Source organism: Desmodus rotundus, chromosome 3 (genome assembly GCF_022682495.2).
Source record: "Desmodus rotundus isolate HL8 chromosome 3, HLdesRot8A.1, whole genome shotgun sequence".
Lineage (NCBI taxonomy): Eukaryota > Metazoa > Chordata > Mammalia > Chiroptera > Phyllostomidae > Desmodus > Desmodus rotundus.
Genome location: NC_071389.1, coordinates 175,274,205 through 175,291,598, shown reverse-complemented (window position 1 = coordinate 175,291,598; position 17,394 = coordinate 175,274,205). Strand labels below are relative to the sequence as shown.

General features: G+C 36.7%; 1 long non-coding RNA gene across 1 annotated transcript in view; it reads left to right on the top strand.

The window, feature by feature from the left end:
* Nucleotides 1-17,394, top strand: part of LOC123478204 (uncharacterized) — a 101,399-nt gene that overhangs the window by 69,620 nt on the left and 14,385 nt on the right. Inside the window, exon 3 of the long non-coding RNA XR_008426528.1 lies at nucleotides 4,524-4,711. This is a non-coding gene — a long non-coding RNA (uncharacterized lncRNA). The remainder of the gene's footprint in view (nucleotides 1-4,523; nucleotides 4,712-17,394) is intronic.

The following is a 17,394-nucleotide window of genomic DNA, read 5'->3' as shown; positions in this document are numbered from 1 at the left end:
CTTCTCTTCTCATATAGATCGTTTCTCCCCTTTCCCTTCCCATTGAAAACTTCAAATTTTCAATAAGGCAGCAGATATCAAATAAAAATTATATAACTATCCAAATAATATTAGCATATATCAAGTGTGTGCTATCTGCTAGGTACCATGGTAATCACTTTTTTAAAAATTTAATCGTTATTGCATTTTTTTCCATTACCATTTAGTCCCTTTATACCTCCTTCCCCCCCCCCCCCCCCCCCCCAGCAATCACCACACTGTTGTCTATGTCCAGGGATCCTTTTTCCTTTTTGCTCAATCCCTATACCCCCTAACCTCCCCTGCCACTAACACTTTTTTAAAAAGATTTTACTTATTTATTTTTAGAGAGGGAGGAAGGTAGGGAGAAAGAGAGAGAGAGAGAGAGAGAGGGAGGGAGGGAGAGAGAAACATCGATCAGCTGCCTCTCATATGAGCCCCGTCTGGGTGCCGAACCCATAACCCAGGCATGTGCCCTGATTGGGATCCGAACTGGTGACCTTTTGCTTTGTAGGAGGGCACCCAACCAACTGAACCATATTTACTTCCTATAATAATCCTACAAACTGAGTATAATCACTCACATGTTATCTAAGCAAAAAGTAAGCTCAAAGAGGTTCTATATTTTATAGATCACACAGCAACAAAGTGGCAAAAGCAAGATTCAAACACAGGGTTCTTTGATTTCAAAGAATACAATTTTAACCATTGATACAATTGTGCCATATTTCCCATGCTTTCGACACCTCTTTAAATACTTCTGTAATTGTGTCTATAGGGATTCTTAAGTCCTCGGTTTCAGAGCTACCATTAAATTATACAAAGATATACATATTTTAGATGTTAATGTATTTAATATCCTTTAAAATAGGACATTAGCAATGAAAGATTAGCATTTTGCCACTTAAGCCCATGTGGTTAAGTGACTTAAAAATCAGAGAAAGGGATGAAGTTAGTATTGGAACCCAAGTCTCCCTTTCTCTAGCCAGAACTCTGCCCGCTAGATTATCTGTCCATCCTAGCTCCAGCTCAAATGGGTTGCTTTCCCAAATCTTTTGATTACTTCGGAAATCACCAAGACTCATCCCAGTCTATGAACACTCGTGTTTGCTGACTGTCACCTGATACAACTATGGTTTGGTATAAAAATACAGGCTCCATGGTGTCTACAAAGTCAATTTCTACAGTTACTTAGACCCCAAGCAAAACTGGAAATCTAGGATCACTTTGTAACATGCTTCTTCAACTCAAAGCAAAATAGACATTAGGTTCTGTTTCCTGTCTTGACTGGAGATGAAGGTTGGAAAGGCTGGCTATTTATTCATCAGAGCCTAGCTGCTTCTCCTGGGTGAGGTGTGACGTTAAACCCATCTCAGAACTGTTGGATGGATTAAGTAAAATGACAAATGCAGAGGTCCGAGATTAATGGCTGGCATGTAATGCCATGGAGTACACACACACATCTAATGTTATTCCCCCCCAAATTGCTTTAACTCTAGTTCAGTGTTACTTCCACTTCCTCCAGTAGTAGAGGGATAATGGATTGCTGAGGATAACCTAAGCAGAGGAGAAAATGCAAAAAGTGGGAGCGATTGAATCGGCAAGATCTTGTACAAGGGGAGCCAACCTGAGAACTGAAAGCGCTCACTTTTGTTCTGACATTGCTAGGCAATGCCTGTCTGATTTTTGAACAAATCATTTAATTCTCTTTTAAACATGAGTTTGAGTAGACTTCTATAATTTTGTTGTTCTTGATTATCTCATCCTTGAAATAGATAAACAAGATAACTTATTATGTAATCCAGTGTTTGAAGGAACACTCTGTTCTTGAAGCTACTTTGCATGTGATACTTTCAGGGCTGTTGACTGGTGTTGACTGGAGTGTCCACTGCTGGCCCTGAAAACCACGAGCAAGGCTGCACTGGAATCACTGCCCGACGAGAAGGCCCTGGCTGCTGTTATTTCCCAGTGTAGTCAGATAACCGCATTCATCTGAGGTGGGCATTGATATGCTATGAAGTGCTTCGGATGAAAAAAGGCAGTCTTTTCAGCCAGGGTTTGGCCAGTGAAAGAAAACTCTTGCGGAAGACGTCTGAAGCTCTGCAGGTCTTCTCTGTTTCATCATCTAGTCATTGCAAAGCCTGGAAATAGGAGGAAATTTAGGGGGGGGAAGGCTTAGCGAGGACAAGGGAAATTTTTTAGGCTAATATTAGAAAGAGTAGTGCAGAACATGCCTTTGCTGAACAAGCTAGGAAGCAAACAGGCTGTGAAATCGATTATGTCCACATCTGATTTCCCCCTGATGGAGGTGCGGTGGGAAATGACACAGTGACATGTGGGTTGAGACGGCCTGTGGAAATTTAATTCAGCCCTGCTCGATGGCATTCACTTAAGTAGTCCTATAGCCAGTGCTTGTCTCAATCTTGGGGGCCACACCCCAACTCTGATTCTGCCAATTTATCATTCTCTGTGTTTCCTGTCTTTCTCATAATCCTCAATTATTTATTTCCTGCCACTATTGAATTTTGCTTTTAGGCTTTTATCTTGTTGATGGAATAGAAGGATTTTTTTATTGGCGTCCTTCTCTGGCTTTGGTAAGAGGCAAATGAGTGGGAGTAAGAATGGGATCAAATGGAAGGGAAGATAAACTGAGGGGAATAAGATGTAATGTAGTTTTTTGTTTTGTTCTGGGAGAACAGTAGAAAAGCTGGTGAAACGGATGTGGGCTAGGGTGTGGGGTTGGTAACAATGACATGAATGCTTGTTTGTTTTGCTCTTCCAACCATACTGCGAGGGCTTTGATGTTAGCCTCTGGACCACAGGCATCTTAAAAACACGCAGTAGTGACCCATTGTTTGAATTAAGCCAGCATCCCTCATATATGCATCCCCAGATCTCCGGTGACATCATACATAGTGGAAAAGAGCATGGACTTTGGAGTCAGCAAGACTGAATATGAATTCTGCTCTGTCACTTAATGATCTCTGCCATTTCTCTAATTCTCATTTTTTAAAATCAAAAACATGGGGTTGATAATGGAAAGTAGCTTGGAGAGTTGTAACGAGGATTAAATGAGATAATGTGTGTGAGCATCTACTTGGCATAGTGCTGGCATAGAGTAAATGTTCCATGAAAGTAGCTATTATTATTATTATTATTATTATTATTATTATCATCTAGGTGACCTTCGATAAGTAATTTTCTCACTGTAGAATGTGAGGGGTGGCAATTGTTACATACGTTGTTATAAAGACTTAATGAGATAATCCTTGCAAAATACCCAGTGAGTGTCTGTGAGATGATAGTTGCTTATTAAATATTAGCTCCTATCCCTATATTCCCAGCTGCCTTTCCCATACTTTGCTTTCACTATTTTCCAGCAGGTAACCAACACTTAAGCAAAACTGAACGACTGTTTACCATCACCTTTGCTCATTTTATTGCATGTTCTCTTATTCTGCTTTCCTGTCTCTGCTGGTAGCAATCTTGGGCATCCAAAGGCTTATTTCAAATACTACCTACTTCATAATGTATTACATCAGGAAGCTTCCCCACTGGGTTATTTCTCCTTCTTTTAAACACTCCCATAGCACTCTGTTTTAATTCTTTGCTAGCACATACTTTCTTTCTTTTTGCATCACCAACATTTCTGTTCTCCATCTTGCCACACAGCCTCTTCCCAGTTATCAGTGGTACAATCACTGGTTTCCTCCTCTTCCTTCACCCCAGTCACATTTATCTACCAGACTGTGATTTACTGTATTATGGAGGAAACGTTTATCTCTAAGACTGTATTAGAAGAAAGAATTCTCTCACTGAATTCACATATTGAGTTGACTGTCTCTAGGGTGTGCTCATTGTAACCCTAGAATACCCTTTGGTAGATCTTACCTAATTTCATTACAGAATGCAGAAATTGTTTACATGACTGGGTCTTACACTGAATTTTAAGCTCCTCAAGGGAAGTCAGGGCTTGTATTCTGTTCATTGTTGTAGCCCCCGTTCCATACTCATTATCTTATCTGCGGTCCTAGCACAATGTTTGAAACCCACAGACCTCAATGAAGTTGCCCTTAACAATTCACTCCAGCAGGCTCATAGCACACTTAAAATACCCCTGCAGTATTTATATGGAAGTAAAGTATTCTTATATACTCTCTATTGAGTATAAATTTAATTTCTGGTGGAGTTAGGAAATTGTAAGTAGGCTCAAAAAGGGAAAAATGCTATTTCACTCATATTTTTTTCTACCTTTGGCTTATGTAGCAATCCAACTATTAAATTAGCCAATTATCCTCTTAGTGAAATAGCAATATTCCCTAAAAGTTCCCAGATGATAATATTGTAAAATTATATTGTAGTATAAATGTATTAAGAAGTATATTCTCTCTCCAAGGAAAATCACTTGAATAGCAAGAATTCCTCTGGAAGAATAAAACGAGAAATGTTCTCTTAGTGTGTTTGGGACATAAATTCTTCCCTCGTGTACTCGTCTTCACTTCTAGATTTTTACACATGGATCTGCCAGAGTGGGCCTGTGTCTGCCACAGAGGCCTTCTAGAGAAACGAACTCTATGTACAGCGCGAACGTCTGCAGATTATGGATATAAGAAGTTCAAGGCAGAGAAAACGAGAGTCTCTGGAAGACTGCCAGAGGGCAGAATTAATTAATTAATGTTCCATTAAATTTGAGGTGAGTAATTAATATTTGTTAATTAAATTGTGTCATTATGATAAAAATGTAGCTTATATTACATGGATACTTTGGAATTATTAAAGCTTCCTTTCTGGTATAATATAGAATATCTTGGAAATATAGTAGCAAAATGAATATTCTTTGGTAAGTAGTTTCTGAGTCTCAAGGAAAAGTATGTTAAAATTACCAGCTTTAGAATTCACCTATTGCTCGATTCAGTCACAGGTTGAGCGTGCGTGGAAATGTTAAGTGCGCCCTTCATGATAGTTGGTGACGGTCATATTTTCCTGATCTCTTGGTGTTTTTCTTTCTAGTATAAAACATACTCCATTGTCTTTTCTGACATTTTTCCCTTGACTTCTATTTTGCCAGACATTAAGGTTGATATTCCAGCTTTCCTTTGGTTTGAACTTGCTTGAAGTAATATTTTCATTCTTTTATTTTAAACCTTTCTGTAGCTTTTCTCTTGTGTTACTCAAAGACTATATACTATTAGATTTCTTTTTAAAAATGTATTTTGATAGTCTATATTCAATTGGTGAGTTTGGCCCATCTACACTCACTAGAATTACCACCTTATTAGGACTATTTCTACAGTATAATTTTTTTATACAACTGATTAAATAATTTCTCACAGTATTTATAATTATTTATATATCTTTAAAAATTAAGTAATTAATTTATTTTTAGAGAGGGGGAAGGGAAGGAAAAAGAGAAGGAGAGAGACATCAATGTGTGATTGCCTCTAGAGTGTCCCCTACTGGGAACCTGGCCTGCAACCCAGGCATGTGCCCTGACTGGGAATTGAACCTTTGGTTCGTAGGCCGGCACTCAATCCACTGAGCTACATGGGCCAGGGCTATTTATATATCTTTTTTATTCCTCTATACACAGCAAGTTTATTGAATATCAATATGAATTTAACTAATACAGTATCTGGAATATAGTAGACAGCTTATAAGTTTGTAAAATAAATGAGCAGGAGAATGAATTATCATTATTGTGCTTGAAAATTACCATCACTAGTAATGATAACTTGTTTTTATAAATTCTATTTACCAAATAATTATTAAGTGCTTACTACTTGCCAGGCAATGTACCGTGTGTTACATTAGAATACAGACATGAGTTGAACACAGTCTTCACTGTTTAAATGTCTATAACCTGATATGTAGACAGAGGACTCTTCCAAACCCAGTAAAACCCAAGACATGCAAGTCTGTGGTTTCCTTTTGGACAAGTCAATTGGCAAGGCTGAGTTTCCATTTGCCCATCAGAACCTTATCAAAATAAATTATATTCTCTATAGCGAGATAATATTTTAGGCTATATTTTGTATTTGTATGTATATATAAATTTTATTACAGATATTTTCAGCTGTTTACCTACCTTTTAGTTCTAGTCTTCTTTGAAGAGTAATAAAAATTGCCTCTTTTTATGCATGTATTTTATTTTTTTTCAATTTTGGTGCATGCTGTCAGCAGGGATTATTTTCTTAAAGCATCATTTAAACCCAAGGTAGTATATATAATAAGCCGCAGGTAGCAAACACAAGGCCCGCTGATCAAGTCCAGCCCTCCACCATGTTTTATCCAACCCGGCACCTTGTTTCTACCTGACAGCAGTGCTGAGCTCTTGCTTAACTGTTAAGGGGTAGTTACATTTATAAAGTCCTAAAGTTACATTCAGTCCTTTGAAGGCAACCTCGAGGCAGATGTGGCCCCCGGTGAAAATGAGCTTGACACCCCTGTAATAGGCTATATGCCATGGCTTATTTAAATGTATTTATAGAATCACTGAAGTTTTTCAGTATCTTTTTTCTTTCTTGATCTTTTCTCTCAGGACACTCAAAATGCCTTAGGGTTCTTTAACTGCCATGTGTCTGAATAACTGATTCTAATCTTGCACCATATGGAAGTCATTCCTACAATTCAGCCTCGTCCGATCTGTTCATGGCAGCTTCTGTTGCTATCTTTTTGTGCAACAAAAAGACACCGCTGGCAAGGGGAGCAGTGAGTCTGTTTTTGTGCTTATCTTTTAGCATACACAGGAAAATTCCCAGCCAGCTGAACTGTGCCCAGTCCCAGATGTGGGGAGTCCAGGTACAAAGCACACTGTGAAGACAAAGTGTGGGGGCTGAGGAATCCAAGTTAAGGTTGCCAGACTAGCAAAGGTCAAATTTGACCTCCAGTTGTTCCGGGAACATTTTTCCTTTTGTAGCATTGACCATTTGATTTATTTCTGGCACCAAAATATTAAGTATTTAACCACTGCTTTCCTGTAGTGTCCACAGTATAGTCAATATCTATGAGTATATCTGAGTTGTTTTCTTTTCCAAGAATGAATGGCTTCAAAACATGAATCTCCACAAATCCTCCCATTCTGGCTACTGACCTCATGAGAAAGTTCATGTCTTCAGCACTTGAAGATGGGAAGAAAGTTCTGGAACTCATTCTGACAAATACAGCACAGCTTCTGGGAAAGAAGAAAATGCTACAAAATTTTCTTCCTTTCAGCTATTCAGCCAATGTTCAGGGCATGTAAAAAATTTGTATGTAGAGAAAGAGGAGAAGGTTCCAGATAGTCGTACTCTCTGTTTTCCATAAACTTCTGTACATTAGTTATAGATAAGACAGTCATATTTGTGCTTTCCAAACTAAAAAAATGTGCTTCGTGTTAAGCTGTTTGGCACAGATAAGAGGCTTCCTTTGGTGGACCAGAAAAAAAAAAAAAAAGTGAAGAAAAGAAAGAAATGAAATGAAATTAGAATTTAATGTCAAAAAGATAGCTAAGAAGCCAAACACTTGGAATTTAAAACTATATGACCAAAGAATCCCTAGGATAAAATGAAATAAAGGATTAAAGGAAACAAAGGAGTGCTTAGATCTGAATACTAATAATGAAAGCACTACATATTAAAATTTGTGAAAGACAATCAAATTAGTGCTGAGAGTGCATAGCTTTGCATACATTAATCAGAAAACAGAAGAGGTTGAAAACAAATGAGCTAAGCTTACAAGTCAAGAAGTTGGAAAAAGAAGAGAACAACTTGAGAAAAGAAAGAACGGAATAATAAGGATACAGTAAGAAATCAATGAAATAGAGAAAAGAATGTAATAAAAAGACATTTATAGTAACTTATTGTTTAAAAGATAAATGAAAGCGATATCACTACAAACACAAAAATATTAAACCCAAAACTGGCAATGAAGAAATAGAAAATTTGAACAGATCAATAAATGGGAAAGAAACAAAAATGGCAGCCAAATAGCCTCCCGCCAAAATCCCGTAGCCTACTAGATGGCTTCCAGGGCAGTCCTACAAACCTTCTGAGAAATAGTTTCTGTTTTATACAAGTTGTTCCACAAAATTAAAGAAAAATTAAGATATTTTTAGATCATTTTATGAAACTAGTGAGCTTTTGATTTTAATACCAGAAAAAAAAGCTACTGGAGAAAACAAAATTATAGGCCTATTTAAATTATGATTGTGGATATTAAAATCCTAAATAGATATTAATTAACATAATCTGAAAAGTATTCAAAATTATACATACTGATTAGGTAGGTTTATAACAGGAATGCAAACAAGTTTATCATCAGAAAATATGTCATTGCTATTCACCACAGTAATAGCTCAAAAGAGAAAAATTATATAATTATCTCAATTGATGCAAAAAGCATCTGCATTATGATGATGTATATCTTTTGATTTTATTTATTTTATACATTGATTTTATATATTTATATAAAAATATATGCATGCAAAATAGATATATTTGTAATATATTTATTTTAGATTTGTATATTATATAGGTCATACATAAATTATATGATATAATATGTATAAAATCTTATTAAATTAGGGTTGGATGGGATATTCCTTAAATTGGTAAAGGTTATATGCCAAAAACTTACAGTAAGCATTCTGCTTAATGGAGAAAATTAAAATGAAATTCCTTAAAAACTAGGAATAAGAAAAAGATGGTCATTATTACCACTATTAGTTATCATTAGACCAGAAACCCTGGCCAATGTTATATGGGCATAAAAAGAAATAAAACCTGTAAGGAGTGAAAATGGAACACTTTTTGAGACAATATTATCTAAATAATATAAAAAATAATCATCCAATCAACAAACTATTAAAATCAGTGGGAGTTTAGCAGACTCGCCTATACAAGGTCAACTGGCAAATAGTGCCATTTCTCTCCATCAGCAATAACCAACTAGAAGATGTAATGAAAATAGAGTACATTTCACAATACCAACAAAACTATTGTCTTTGAACTAATTTAACCAAGAATACATAGACTCTCCATGAAGAAAATGCTAAGACTCCAACAATAGTGATGGAAGATAATCTGAATTGATGGAAATATCTTTCATGCTCATGGATAAGATAATTTTGTGTTTTAAAGGGATCAATTTCCCTGAAATTAACCTGTAAACTCAATGCAATCACAATAAAAATTCCAATTGTATATTTTGAGATGTCATAAAGATAATCTCTTGAAAGCTTTACTTTTCATTTTTCACATTTAGGTCTTTAATCCATTTGAAAATATTTTTGTATGGTGTGAAGTATAGACTGATTTTATTTTTTTCCGTATAGATCACTAACCGTTTCAGCACCTTCTCTGTAGCAGTGCCTCCTTTCCTCATTGATATGCGATGTCCTCAAGCTGCGGCCAAAGAGAATGTGTTTCCAGTTCTGTATTCTGTGACATTAACGTTGTCCCTGTGTCAATAACATGCCTTCCAATTTCCCAAGACATCTACTAATTTTCCTATTTACTAAGGCATGTTTGCCTTTTCATTAAAATTATATTGGCTATCTTGGCCTTTTGACTTTTCATAAATTTTTTTTCTAAATTTAAATATTATTTTAAATCTTTTGAGGATTTTTCTTTTTCAAAAAAATTGGATTTATTGATAAACTTGGGGAGCAATGTCATCTTTATAATATTAAATCTCTTCACCTATGACCATGATATATTTTAACATTCTTTTTGTTACTTTATATTTCTTTTAAACATTTGACAAATTTCCCACAAAGAACTTACACTTTTTTTGTTGGATCTATTATATTTTGGTGTTCTTGTGAATGGCATTTAAAAAGTTACATGTAAATATAATTTCTACTGGTATAGTTAGGAACTCTGAGGATTTTTGAAAAATACTATAGTTATAACATGGTAATCTTATTGAGACCCCATATTCTAAAAATTCATTTGTTGATTCCTTGTATTTTTCTGTTTAGGCAATTATATAATCTGTAAATACTGACAGTGCTGTTTTGTATATTCTTTTAAAATCACATATTTTAGATTTATATTCTTGTTTGATTGCACTGGTAGAAATATGGTAGATGGTAGGTATCCTTACTTGGTTCCTAACTTTAAAGGAAATGCTTCCCATGTTCCCCCTGATTATAATATGCTATATTTATAGGTTATTTCATGAATATCCTTTAGCAGGAGAAGAATGTTCTAGTTTTAATTGATGAGAGTCATTATTTTTAAAACCAAGGAATGTTAAATTACATCTAATGTTTTCTTCATCTATTGAAATGTCATAGATTTACTTCCCTTTGATCTCTAAACATGGTGAGTTACCATGATAAATTTTCTAATGTTAATCCATCTTTGTACAAATAGAATGTCTTTCTTACTTGTTTATGTCTATCATTTTTTCTGATATTTTTGAAAAAATTGCTAATAGTTTTGCTAAAATTTTATTTTGAATTTTTATATCTGAGTTCACAAGTGAGATAGGCATATAGCTTTCCTTAATATGGTATTCTTGTCCTGTTTCAATAGAAAAGTCTACTAGCCTTATAATATGAATTACAGAGATCTTCCTCCTATGGCCTGGTATGGTTTAGATAAGATAGGAATTTTTAAAAATAAAAAAATATTTTAACATTGTTTCTTTTTGATTTATGAATTATTTAATAGTGTTTAAATTTTGGTAAACACATGGTTTTAAAAATCTTTTGTTATTCTAATTTTATTGTACGCTGGTCAATAGGGAATGTGGTCTTTATTGTTTTGGTATTTTTCAAGACTGTTTCAGACTTAAGATTTTTCTCTAACTCTTTGGTGTTCCTTGGTTCACTATGATGTGGGTAGGTGAAGCTATGTTTCTATTTACATGGCTCAGTACCATACCTCTCTAATATGATGCATTCAAGTCTTTCTTCAATTCAGCCATCTTCTAAGACTTTATTTCTTCAAACATTGCCTCTAGTATGCTTTAATATATCCTCCAACTTTTACTAGTTTGTGTTGGACCTTCTTATTTTATCCTCCCTGTGTCCCTGTGACTCTTTCGCACTGTCCACTTATCTCTTACTGAGTTTTTAGTAATTTGCTTGTCTTTCCTCCTACTCACTTTTCTGTTCTTGATTTTTATATTTCTTGATTCATATTCTTGATGGGTTTCCTTATATATTTTGTAGTTTTTGATAATGAGTTTATCTTATTTGGGCTGTTATTTGTGGAAACCCTAAGCAACCAAGTCATTAGAATATTTTTCCAGAATTGTTCAACCTTTTAAGCAAATGCCCAAAGGGACAGAATTTTGTGCTAATTTATTAACTTGAGAGTTCTTGGACACAAAGGTGGTATATATTTAGATTCCAAAACTAGCTGCAGAGTAGGCCTAACTTTTTCATTTCTTATGGGAGACTATTTTCACACTCAGGTACCAATAAGTTTCCATGCAATCCCTCTGTGCTACTAGATGAATTTTTTTCTGGTCATTTACTGATGTGTTCATTCAACAATATTCATTGCATATTAACTGCGTACTACACACTGCGCTAGGTGCTAGCCGCTGCCAATATAAAGATGCACCTGACGTAGGGCTCAAGAAACCCAGAATGTACAGTGGCTCCATTAGTCACGCAAACAAATGTTACAGTAGCAAACATGTGGATGCTTCTGCGTCTCTAGGCAGTAGAGCCTCCTCAGGAGTTAGCCAGTCTCAGTCTGTGCTGGGACACACAGACTACACTTCCTTCTTCAGGTTCCAGAACCAGAAAGTTTTGTTCGTGTGTTTTTAACTCTTTTCAATGGAAAGAATGAAGTACTAACATGAATAACCCTGGTCGGTTTAAAGTGCTCATTTCTCTAGCCTCTGGAGAACCCCACGGCTCACCCAAGTGTAGAGTAATGACCTCAATACTTCCTTCTAGTTCATGGGTCTACCATAGTGAGGTTTTAAACTTAGGCTGCTTAGTATGTGTAAACATGGCAGCACAGGTATGAGAGGCTCACTCTTCACTGAAGTGGTTAAATAGGGTGAGCATAACAAAAGATTAATCAGCAACTTTTCTTTTACTGTCTGCTACTTTTTAGTTTTACCCAAACTTATTAAAATAATAATGATGATGATAATGATAGGTGAGGCTTACAAAGATGCATTCAACTGTAATAGTGTAACCAACATCTCACACATACTTCCTACACCTAGTGTTTTGTGTCATAGCTGCCCTTCAAGGTTCTCATGCCCACTTTCCAGTCATACTCATTCTTCTTAGATTTCTCACTATAGATATACTTTTCTTCTTCCCTGGGGCACAAATTCAACTTTTGGTATAAGTAATTTCTCTTCAATTGGTTCATTAAAATTTAAAAAAATTTTATGGCATTCATTTTCATTCATTTTTCAAACCATCTATTTATCAAGTGCCTATTATGTGCAAGTACTTTCCAGGCACCGAGAACATAGCACTGAGCAAAGGAGGCAAAAACACTGATCTCATGGAGATGAATTCTTATAGATAAACAATAAACTAATAAAAATAAGTAAATCATTTTATATAAGAGTGGTAAATGCTAAAAAGAAACAAAAAGATTATAGGACTTGCTCTGAGGCTCTGCACCTATTCCACATTACCTGCAGTTCACTCACTCATATTTGGATGTTCCTTTGGATTAGCTACCCCCACAGACCCCCAGCGCAAGTGCACCAATATGTTGCACTATGCTAATGAGAAAGATGCATAGATGGCTGCCCTTGTGGAACACATGGTTGTGTGGAATGAGATAATTATGAAAATACATGATTATAAATTTTGATAAATATCACGAAGGGAAAAATCCTTGCAGGTAAGGAAGTACATGACAGAGGATTTAGACTTAGTTTAGAGGTAGGGAAGGAGAAAGTTCATCTGAAATTTGAGGTACAAATAAGAGTTCAATGTGTAAAGAAGGAAGTAAGAACAGGAAGAGAAAGAGCCTTACAGGCTGAAAGAAAGGTAAGGTGGAATAAGGCTTTGTGTATTAAAACTCACAGCATCTTAAATGTTCTCACCACACACACAAATACACACCCAAAGGTAGCTGTGTGAGATGATGAATGAGTTATTAACCTGACTATGGTAATCACTACACAAAGTGTATTAAATCACCACATTGTGGACTTTAAAATACATGTCATGCAACCTAAATGTGTGCAATTATTATTTGTCAATCATACATCAGCAAAACTGGGGAAAAGACAAGACAGTGCTGGGGAATTAGTCAGGACCATATGAAAATGCCAAAGATCTAATTTCTTTTAAATCTTAAAGGTAACTGAAAACCACTGAAGAACTTTAAGAAAGAGAAAAGACATAATCTGATGTATTTTTGAAAACATGACTCCGGATTCAGTATGGAGACTAGATTAGAAAGGGACAAGAGTCAATGCAGGAAGATCCGTTGCTGGGCACTGTGGTAGCCCAGTGTTAGGTGATGGTAGCTGAAACTAAGATGATGTTTAAAAAGGAAAAAAGGAGGAGGGATATGAAAGTTACTTAGAAGGTAATGCTGAGCCAATGAATGTAGAGGTAGAGGTGTGGTGTCAAAAATGGCTCCTTTGCTTCTGCATCGCACAATTGGTGCTAATCTAGAGTATTCACAGTTTCCAGGGAGAAATAAAAATAGGTAAAAATGAGTTTGTATATTTTGTATTATCTAGATAAAAATAGAGAATACGTGGTTGGGTTGTCTGATCAGGGTCTGATCTGAACTGGCAATAAAAATCTGAGAGTTTTCAGCCAGTGCAAATAAAACACATATATTTTTCAAAATAAATAAAAAGACACATTTCTCTAAATGGGTTCCCACCTGTACTTCTCCATAGACTGAACTGCTTTGTACTCGGGGATGCATGAAGGGGATGAGTCCTTAGGAGTGTTTGTCATTTTATTTTGCTTACTATTTTTTAACTCCTTCATGAGTAATAATAATAAAAGCAAACAGTATATTGCATAATCTCAACAAAATTAAGTTATATATAGTGAGGTTAAACCATGTTAAGTCCATTGGGATGATTTGCTTAGAGTAGGCGATCAATATGTATTTGTTGTTTGACCAAGTCACACTGAGAATATTGCTAAATCACCTTTATAATTGAGTTTGTTGTAAGAAACATGACTGTGACCAAAGGTGCTTTTAGACTTCCCTGTAGGAAGACGAGAGAAAGCCCTTTCCATTCTGGAGAGGCTGACTTTGGCTGCACAGTTCTATGACCTGGCATAACCTCAAAAGTTTGTCACTTAACCTTTGGTGGGCCATGGGCCCTCTCAGCTAATATAATTTGGCAAACAGGAAGTGTTTTATGAGAAAGGCAATGTGGAAAGAACTCTGTAATTTTGAAAAAGATTTTGCCATGTTTTAACCACTCACCTTCCCAAATACCCTGCCCCAGTTGAATTCATTTACAACCACCTTGTATTTTCCATGTCTTTTTCCATTCCCTCTCTAGGGACCAAGGATTCAGTGTGAACCTTAGCTCTAATAGCCTCATAGGATCAGGCTGAGTAATTAGCTGGAGGAACCAGAAAAAGACACTGTTTAAGGGGCAGTTCAAACTATTATCAAGGAAAGGGAGTCAACCAGGGATAACACCAGAGGAATAGTGTTACATGTTGGGTCTTAGGGTAGGGTTCGAGGTTGTAGATGGGAAAATGTGGCAAGAAGTCAAGGGATCAAGAATATCGGCAATAGAACTCTGAGCTAGTACAAGGAAGCAGGGATCAAGAATATGCAAAGGTCCAGAATGTAGCTCTGGATAAAGCAAATGTGTAAGAAGTTTCTTTCAATGGGCTGGGAGGGTGGGGCGCTTAAAGTCCCAGAATCATTTCAGACACTCGTGTCCATTTACTTCATACCGCTCCTTTTGGAATTCTTTCTTCTCCCTTCACCTACCTAAATTTTTTCTGTTTGCTGTGTCCAGCTCAAGTCCTATGCCTTGTATGACCACTGATATAATATTTAATTGGTCTGAGAACAGTTGGGTGAAAACCTATTACTTAATAAAACTGCCAAGTCATTGTAATATGTTTGTTTTAGGAGATAAATTTTGCAACTTTTTATAGCATATTGCTTTCTTTTCCTGAGAACTTCCAGAGAGTTTTTCTCTCCTTTTGCTTTTAAAATTTTTCTATTTTCAGGAAATAATTACTAAGGATGTTTTAGTCATATTTTAAAATTTAATTATCACATACTTACAGACATTCTTGAGGTTAGGCTCATATTTTATTTACATTGCTTTATATACTTGATAATTATAGTATCTATTGTTTACTAAGCGTCAATTATATTTTATTATTTCTAATTTGCATAAAGATCCTTCCAGGTACGCATGTTATCCCCATTTTGGGCTTGGAAAAGTTAACTTCCTCCAAGATTGAACCAGTGAATCCCGAGGTTGAGAGGAGAACGCAGATTTGAGTTCTCTGCGCTCTTCCAGGCTGCCTTGGAATATCTGCTGGTGTGACTAATCTGAATGCTTGGCTTATGTCCCCCATCTGCTGGGGCTTCTCAACCACCTCCAGAGCCAGTCAACACAGAAACCAAGGGGAGGGGCACATTTTATGCCTCCTAATTTTATAGGCAAAAAGCTCCAGGTTTTTCTTCTTCTTCGGCCTTCATCTTCTCTTTTGCTTTCACTATTCTTTGTTTCCTTGTTCATAAACACTCATTTATTTAAAAGTGCGGTTTTTTATATCATATTTCAATCCTTCCTCCCACCTCCCCGATGCTGTCTTCCCTCAATAAATGCCAGGTGTAATCTGTACTTATAATTTTCCAAAGGCTTTTTAAGTAATTAGCTGTATTCCAAACAATTCATTTGATCAGCATCAGCTAACTTGTGTGGCCCTCAGCAGGGGTGGGGGTCCGGGAGTCGGGGAGGTGGTGTTGGGTTATTACATATAGTGTCTTAGAGGAGAAAACCAATAGGCTTCACCAAATTCATTCTTGCAGGCAACCAAACTGATTTTTAAGCTAAGAAAAACTCTGTGGAGTTGCTTGAACAGTTTAGCTCTGACCCTGCGGCTTAAGGCGCTACGTGCTTCCCTCCAAATCTGTGCTTAAAAACCTTCTCTGTGTGTGGCTCAGAAGGACCAGTCAGCCTTCTCTGACTGCTCACTGTCATGTGTTCGCACCATTTCAGATCAGCATAGACCATCAGGAGGAAAGAAACTACTGAAAACACCTTTTTTGATGTATCCTGGAGATATTTAAACTATGTATTGAGTCTTTAGTGTGTGTTACACACTCTTAAAGAAAGTTGTGTGTGTGTGTGTGTAAATACATTAGTAGTGATAATAAGATATGATTAATGCTGTATATTACTTGAGGCCTGTACCACGTGCTAGGGGAGCCCAGAGGCCCGAGGAAGGCCGCAGAGAGACCCACTGGAGTGCGGCCCTTGCTGCTTGATGAGGGGCTGTCAACTAGGGGAGGTGGGGTGGATATTCTAGGTAGAATGAACAGCTAATACTTTAAAGCAGGGAGAACAAGAAAAACAAAGAAAGCTTGTAAATGTGTGACATCTTGTCCACTTCGGGGCACTCTTCAAGTGTGTAATTGATGCTTGCTTTGTGCCAAGTGTTGTTCCAAGTCCTTAACCTATGCTATCTTTTTAATCTTCACAGTAAACCTAGCAGATTAGTTCTGTTATTATTTCCATTTTCGCTGTAGAAACGGAGGCACAGAGAAATGAGGAAACCAGTGCGAGTTACCGCAGTGACCAAGCAGTGGACCCGGGCCGTCTGACTGCAGTGCGCATGTGCCTACCACCACGTCCCATTGCCTTCTGTCAGCCTCTTTCCAGTGTTTGCTCAGGAAATAGGAGGGGCTCCTTTTTTAGGTCACTTATGTATTTCATAAATCATAACCCCCTATATTTTAACAGCACTTCACAGAATCCCCTGAGGAGAAGAGGAAGAGACAGACCTAATAAGAAAGGAAAACCCTGAAGGGGAGAAGGGAGAGGGCTCATAACAAACTCAATGCTGGAGTTAGTCATAGATCTGAATACCCTGTCTGGACAGGAAGCAATACAGGCCACCATCCTTAATTAATCTACAAGGGCAGTGAGTGCCAAAAAACGTGGAATGCAGATTCAGACAAAAATGTGTCTCATTCCCGAAGATTAATGTGCCAATTTTTATAAACGAAAAATGAAAGAACCTACGAGGGTTCAGGTAGTTAATTTTTTGTCATGTTCAGCTTGTATTGCTATTAGCTGCCTTTAAAAACTTCCTGTATTCTCGGCTTTATTATTCACGAAGGGGTCAGATGGGCAACACAGATCCGGGGCAATAATCACATGTGGGAGCCTTGGATTCCAAGGGCTTTTGGGAGCAGATTTGTGAGAAAAGAGTGGAAAGGAAGCAAG